The sequence below is a fragment of the Triticum urartu genome, chromosome 2 (genome assembly GCF_003073215.2).
Source record: "Triticum urartu cultivar G1812 chromosome 2, Tu2.1, whole genome shotgun sequence".
NCBI lineage: Eukaryota > Viridiplantae > Streptophyta > Magnoliopsida > Poales > Poaceae > Triticum > Triticum urartu.
Genome location: NC_053023.1, coordinates 664,749,749 through 664,757,827, shown reverse-complemented (window position 1 = coordinate 664,757,827; position 8,079 = coordinate 664,749,749). Strand labels below are relative to the sequence as shown.

The following is an 8,079-nucleotide window of genomic DNA, read 5'->3' as shown; positions in this document are numbered from 1 at the left end:
AGCACAATGCATCGATTTATGTAGGTGTGTGCTCGTGGTGGCCACGGGCGCGCAATACCAGAGGAAAAGATGTGGCGGCGTGTATGCACTAGCCATAGCGGCATGAAAGGTCAAAAAGAAGACCGGCAATGCCCACAGCAACACACGAACACAAGGCACGACCCTCATGGCTCCTCAAATTCACTATAAAACCACGCCAGGGGAGCGTGTGTTCGCCACACTACCGCTACCACTACTACTACCACCCCGAACCCAACCATCTCCATCCATCTCGCTAGCTCCCAGTCGCCATGGCCGTGAACAACGCCAAGCTGGCCGCCGTGGTCGACGCCGAGAACCCGGCCGTGATGTGCGGCTACGTCGACAACTCCGAGTCGTCCATCGACTTTGCCGGGCGCGCCAACTGGCTGCGCGCGGCGGTGCTGGGCGCCAACGACGGGCTTGTCTCCACGGCCTCCCTCATGCTCGGCGTCAGCGCCGTCAAGCCCGACGCGCGGGCCATGGTCGTGTCCGGGTTCGCGGGACTACTGGCCGGGGCCTGCAGCATGGCCATCGGAGAGTAGGTGTCCGTCTGCTCCCAGCGCGACGTGGAGATCGCGGAGCTGGACCAGGCCGGCAAGCGTGGCGGCGACGAGGAGAAGGCACTGCCAAGCCCGGCACAGGCCGCCGCGGCCTCAGCGCTGGCTTTCTCCGTCGGGGCGCTCCTACCGCTGCTGGCCGCCGGGTTCATCGTGGGCTACAACCTGCGGGTGGCCGTGGTGGTCGTCGTGGCGACGTTGGCGCTGGCCGCGTTCGGATGCGTGGGCGCCGTGCTGGGGCGGGCCCCCGTGGCGAGGTCGTGCGCGCGGGTGGTGGTTGGCGGACTGGCCGCCATGACCGTCACCTTTGGGTTCATGAGGCTCTTCCGAGCCAGCGGCGTATGAGAAACTGACATGGACACGTGGTCTTGGTCGCCGTCCTCGCGTGCGTAGGTCATGTGCGGGCATCGTCCATACTCTTCTCGGAATAAAGTACCCAGTACTAGCCACCGTACTTGCACCTACGGCTGACTTATTTTCTTCCTTGTAATAGTAATCAAATGGCAAATGAAAACGTTTAAATTCGTACTATAGTACCAAGTGATTTTCATTCCTCTCCGTGCATGCCCTATTGTTTGAAAGGATGTGACACAACATATTCAATCGGCCAAAAGTTTGCCGCTCTACGGGGCTGTTTGGTTTTAGGATTAGTATTGCCATACTTTGCCATACATTTTTGCCAAACTTGCCTAAGGTTGGTTCATCAAAATAAGAACCACAAGTTAGCAAGCCTAAGGGAATCTTGCCACACTTTTTGTGTGTATGCCATGTGGGGCACAAGTGTGGCTTGCCTAAGGTGTGGCTTGAACCAAACACTCATCTAAGTTGGTCAAACTTGCCAAACCTTAGGTATGGCAATCTTTGGCAAAGTTAGTCACAAACCAAACAACCTCTATGTTCTTCGGTCAGGAACACCACTAGCCCCCCCCCCCTCCCCCCCAACATGCGCCTCAACCGTCAAGCAACCACTAGTAGAAAAAGGACCATTTATCCCGGTTCATAAGGCCCATCTGTCCCGGTTGGGGAACCGGGACTAAATGGTCGTTACTAATACCTAGGCCTTTAGTCCCGGTTCTTATACTAACCGGGACAGATAGGCCTCCACGTGGCCGCTCCGGCGAGCCCAGACACGAGGGCCTTTGGTCCCGGTTGGTAGCACCAACCGGGACCAATAAGCTTCCACGCGTCAGCATTTCAGGGGCTGTTTTTTTAAAGGAGGTGGTTTAGGGGTTTTGGGGGTTAATTTAGGTTGATATAGGTAGCTAATAGAGAGATGTGTCCTCTCTTATCTCCATGCTACTGCTATGTCTAAACATGACTTAGAATGAAGTGAGGCAACATGTGGTGCATGTCGAAAGTAATACTAATCCTAACTTGATCAAGTTTGGATTGTACTACTTTCGACATGCACCACATGCATGTTGCCTTCACTTCAATCCAATCCATGTTCATTTCACCCACAGATATATAATAACTCTTCATGCTCGCATCATGCATCATCATAATAACAAGTCCTACTAATCATCATCATACAACTTCTACTCGTTATTAATAACAAGTCATACGATCATCTTCCTGATAGTCATCGAACCAACCTTACTTAATTGTTCTTAGCACATGATCATCAGTATTAGGTAGAACCTAAATGCCCTCTTTAAGGTAAAATAGCATAAAATAATATAGACCCTGACTCTCCATTATGGAGAATGGAGATCATCCTGTCTCCAATTCTTGCGCTTCACTTCCTTTTGCTTCCAAGAACCTCCTTACGACTGTCCATACATTTTTTTCCATTTTTTGATTAGCATGTCTCCACTTCTTTGAGAAATCCGGTATGGACGGTTGAGATTCGCAGGATGACCTGGATATATGTTCAAAACACGAAGGCTGCCATTCTGAGACATCAAATGAGGCACACAATCCTCTGGGATTCTCTGTTGAAAAACATAGTAATAACTTCATAGTTAGCAATGATGTACTAGTTTTAGAAGTATGCAAAAGATGCACGGATGTCGTAATAGTAAAAAATCTTACCAGGGTATCTCCATGGTGGTTACCGTAGTTCAACACGTGCACTAGTGGCACGTATTGACCATAATGTTGAGGAGTTTGATTGTAGATATTGTAATTCTCAATATCAGTACAAAATCCGACCAGATGATTTTTCTCCTGATAAGTTGATTTGGAGTCATCGGTGTAGTGGATTTTGTCTTCCATCTCCCGCACATTCTTTGAAGAATGAAAATAAGCTGTCAATGGAAATAAGCTGTCAACTATTTTGAAATAAACAATATAAATTAGCTACTAACTATGTTTGAGAAACTCATATAGCGGTAGAATTGGAGGCGTATCAACAAGGACCCAAATGTCCATATTGTCTTGCTCGATTTCAGGATCACCAAGATCCATGGTGACAAGCATACCCTCATCAAAACCATACATCTTGCAAAGTGCTTCCCATTTTTTGCAACCAAAATAGGTTTCACTCTCAGAATTGTATAGCTTTACTTCAAAATCCACATCATGATGAGTCCTTAGGTGAATTTTCTTTGTTTCGAAACTTTCATGGTCTTCAAAATCCATCCTCTCCAAGACATAGCGTCTTGCATGGCATGAGATAAGCTACTCGAATTGTAAAAGATGAAAATTACACGTTGAAATAGTTGTAGTCATGCTTAATTACGAAAAAAACACTTGTCGTCATTGCGTACCGTTTCAACATCGAAGGTCTCCTCGAGCTTAATGCTGAAGCGCCGATCATCGTCCAGGTGAGCCCTGCCGCACAGACCTCGATCGTTGTGGCACCAGCTGCACTCCACCGGGAGACTTTCGTCGTCTGATGATGACATTTCCAACGTTCATAATTCAAATATTAAACTTGTACAATTAAATATATGTACTACAAAAACTAAGTTAGATCATTATTATTCATCACGGGTTGACTATCGGTCTGTCGAGTCTTTTTTTGAAAACTCTCAACTCACGTGGTGTATATATTCGACTCTCGGTGATGGTCGCTCCTCACTTCGTCCCCGAGTGCATTACACCAAAATGTCTAGCACACGGGAACGAAGGAGAAGCGACCCCCACGGCAACAGTCGGGATTCTTCGTCCTCTCATATATATATGGTGGAACTCTCCCTCACTGATTCCTCTCTGAAATTTGCAACCGTCAGTGATGGTCGTTACTCCTTCTTCCCCTAGTGCATAACAAAGGTCTAGCACCCGGAGAAGAAGGAGAAACGACCCCCACGACAACAGTCGGGCTTCTTCGTCCTCTCATATATGGTGGAGACTCGACAGACTTAAAGTCGACCCGAAATATCGTTTAATTATCTTTATAAAAAGGATTTGGCTGGTCTCACCTCGAGGTCGGAGGGGGTCGGTGACGGGGACGACGGCGGGGATGATGGAGGGGGGCTCCTAGATTTCCGCGAAAACAAAAACTCTATAAGCTATCACCCAATCATATGCATACGCCTTACATAGTGCTTTTCAATTTTAGCATTCAAAGTAGAAGTAGTTTTCCAATTTGAGCATTCAATAAGCAAAATCAAATCGCAAAATAAAGTAGTGTTCAAATTAGGATGCATTCAATTATAAGAAAAACTACATCATCTCTTGCGTCCGTACATCATTATCAATAATACACCTCGAATACTATCATACATATAACATCGCTAGTACATCTAGAACCGTAGCGCCCGATGGGTATCAGCACGGTGAGATCCCTGAAGAACCTGCCAGGTATTGTCGAACCTGCCCTCCAACGCAACCATGTAGTGACGGAAATGCTCGTCCTCCTCCCTGACACAGTGACGTACCACCTCCGCGGTGTCCGGAAGCCTCGGCACCGTCACTGGCCCACGCGACCGCCACCAAACAAGGATTGCGTCAACGACGAGCTGGCTCCTCACCAACCTACGCCCCCCCGGAAGGTAGCACATCCCAAAACCATCCCGACGGAGCCCAGTCCCGGACATGGCCCCTCTGATCAAGCCGGCCTCTGATACGTCTCCAACGTATCTATAATTTTTGATTGTTCCATGCTATTATATTATCAACCTTGGATGTTTTACATGCATTTATATGCTATTTTATATGATTTTCGGGACTAACCTATTAACCTAGAGCCCAGTGCCAGTTTCTGTTTTTTTCCTTGTTTTAGAGTATCGCAGAAAAGGAAAATCAAACGAAGTCCAATTAACCTGAAACTTCACGGAATTTATTTTTGGATCAGAAGAAGCTCAGAAGACTTGGAGTGCATGTTAGGGGATCTACGAGGAGGCCACGAGGCAAGGGGCGCGCCCTCCACCCTCGTAGGCCCCTCGTGGGCCCCTCGTGGCCCCCCTGACGTACTTCTTCCGCCTATATATCTCCATATACCCTAAAAACATCGGGGAACACAATAGATCGGGAGTTCCGCCGCCAGAAGCCTTCGTAGCCACCGAAAACCAATCTAGACCCGTTCTGGCACCCTGCCGGAGGTGGAATCCCTCTCCGGTGGCCATCTTCATCATCCCGGTGCTCTCCATGACGAGGAGGGAGTAGTTCTCCCTCAGGGCTGAGGGTATGTACCATTAGCTATGTGTTTGATCTCTCTCTCTCTATCTCTCTCTCTTTCTCTCTCTCTCTCTCTCTCGTGTTCTTGATTTGGCACGATCTTGATGTATCGCGAGCTTTGTTATTATAGTTGGATCTTATGGTTCTCCTCCCCCTCTACTCTCTTGTAATGGATTGAGTTTCCCCTTTGAAGTTATCTTATCGGATTGAGTCTTTAAAGATTTGAGAACACTTGATGTATGTCTTGCCGTGCATATCTGTGGTGACAATGGGATATCACGTGATTCACTTGATGTATGTTTTGGTGATCAACTTGTGGGTTCCGCCCATGAACCTATGCATAGGGGTTGGCACACGTTTTCGTCGTGATTCTCCGGTAGAAACTTTGGGGCACACTTTGAGGTTCTATGTGTTGGTTGAATATATGAATCTGAGATTGTGTGATGCATATCATATAATCATGCCCACGGATACTTGAGGTGACATTGGAGTATCTAGGTGACATTAGGGTTTTGATTGATTTGTGTCTTAAGGTGTTATTCTAGTACAAATTCTAGGGCTGTTTGTGACATCTATAGGAATAGCCCAACGAATTGATTGGAAAGAATAACTTTGAGGTGGTTTAGTACCCTACCATAATCTCTTCGTTTGTTCTCCGCTATTAGTGACTTTGGAGTGACTCTTTGTTGCATGTTGAGGGATAGTTATGTGATCCAATTATGTTATCATTGTTGAGGGAACTTGCACTAGCGAAAGTATGAACCCTAGGCATTGTTTCCTATCATTGCAATACCGTTTATGCTCACTTTTACCATTAGTTACCTTGCTGTTTTTATAATTTTCAGAATTACAAAAACCTTTATCTACTATCCATATACCACTTGTATCACCATCTCTTCGCCGAACTAGTGCACCTATACAATTTACCATTGTATTGGGTGTGTTGGGGACACAAGAGACTCTTTGTTATTTGGTTGCAGGGTTGCTTGAGAGAGACCATCTTCATCCTACGCCTCCTACGGATTGATAAACCTTAGGTCATCCACTTGAGGGAAATTTGCTACTGTCCTACAAACCTCTGCACTTGGAGGCCCAACAACATCTACAAGAAGAAGGTTGTGTAGTAGACATCAAGCTCTTTTCTGGCGCCGTTGCCGGGGAGGTGAGTGCTTGAAGGTATATCTTTAGATCTTGCAATCGAGTCTTTTAGTTTCTTATTTTATCACTAGTTTAGTTTATAAAAGAAAACTATAAAAAAATGGAATTGAGTTTGTCTCATACGCTTCATCTTTTTAATATCTTTCGTGAGTATGATGGAAAGGAAAATTGTGCCAAAGTGTTAGAAGAAGAATGCATTAAAATGTTTGGCACTAAATCTTTGAATGATGAGCATGATTGCAATGTTGTTAGTATGAACTCCTTGAATATCCATGGTACTAATGATGATTGCACTAGTTATGATGAAAATGTCTCCTATAAACATGTCAATTTTTGTGGAGTGCATTGGGTTTGTAAGTACACACCAAATAGGGAAGATAGATATTGCAAGAGGCATAAGCACTTAGAAACTAAATTGTTGCAAGAAAGGCTAGATGATTGTGCTGAAAATTTAAATTTTCTTTGCCGTACTTGTGGACTTTGCAATGAAAGTGGTCATTTAGCTATCCGATGCAAATTGTTTCATGATCTAATCGTGTCCAAAAATTGTGATGAGTTGATTTCCCTTGCACATTATAATGAACTTAGCTTGCTTATGGGTTGCGAAGAAATGAAACATATAACTAATCATCTTCCTGAATTTGCCCGTTATAAACTTCTTGGTTTTGATCTAGAGGAAATTTATATGTATTGTGCGGTGAATTGCATTGAAAATCCTTATATTGCCAATTACATAAAGAAAATAAAGCAAATAGAAGATGAAGAGAATACTAATGAAAGGGAAGAAACTTCCCAATACCCTCCTATTATTTCTTATGATGAGTCAGGTAACGAGGGGGAGTCTCCTATTCAACCAATCTCATTAATAAGGAGCTCCAAAAAGAGGATTTAACCCACACATGATGTGGTGAAGAAGAAGAAAAGAAAAAGGAAGAGAGGTAAAAAGATATCTCCCCCAAATAATGCTGCTCCTATTACTATTGTGCCTCATGAAAATATAATTGTGGAAGATAATGATACTTCTTATGATCTTGAAAATCTTTTTGGCACTTTCTTAGAAGAATATGATAATTGCTATACTATTGGTGCTATCCATACTATTAATTATGAGAGTGATTATGCTTATGATATGAAAAGGCCCAAGCTTGGGGATGCTATGTTTGATGAAGATGATGTTTTTGAGAATATATTTGCTGCAATTAATGTTTGTCCCAAGCTTAGGGATGCTATGTTTAATGAAGATGATATTTTTAGTCTCCCAAGTTTCGATATGCAAATTTATAATGATGATAGCATGCCTCCTACTTATGATGATTATTGTGATGATACTTATGCTATAAAAAGTAGTGAAACTTGTCATGATTATGGTTACCCCTTTTCTGAACATTACTCTTTTAATGTGGAAACAATTTATAGTATTCGAGTTTCTTATGATACTCCCACTATTCCGAATGAGAAGAATTTTGCTTATGTGGAGAGTAGTAAATTTTCTATGCTTGTACATCATGAAAATAATTCTTAGGTGCTGGTTATATTGTTGAATTAATTCATGATGCTACTGAAAATTATTATGAGGGAGGAATGTATGCTTGTAGGAATTGCAATAATATCAAGTTTCCTCTCTCTGTGCTTAAAGTTTTGAAGTTATGCTTGTTTTGCCCTCCTATGCTAGTTGATTATTGTTCCCACAAGTTGTTTGATCACAAAATCCCTATGCATAGGAAGTGGGTTAGACTTAAATGTGCTAGTAATATTCTTCATAATGCTCTCTTTATCTTTC

At 43.9% G+C, this 8,079-nt stretch overlaps 1 pseudogene; it reads left to right on the top strand.

Annotated features, from left to right (window-relative positions):
* The first annotated feature begins 222 nt into the window (after nt 1–222).
* On the top strand, nt 223–1,073 carry LOC125533950 (annotated as a pseudogene).
* Nucleotides 1,074–8,079: the final 7,006 nt, after the last annotated feature.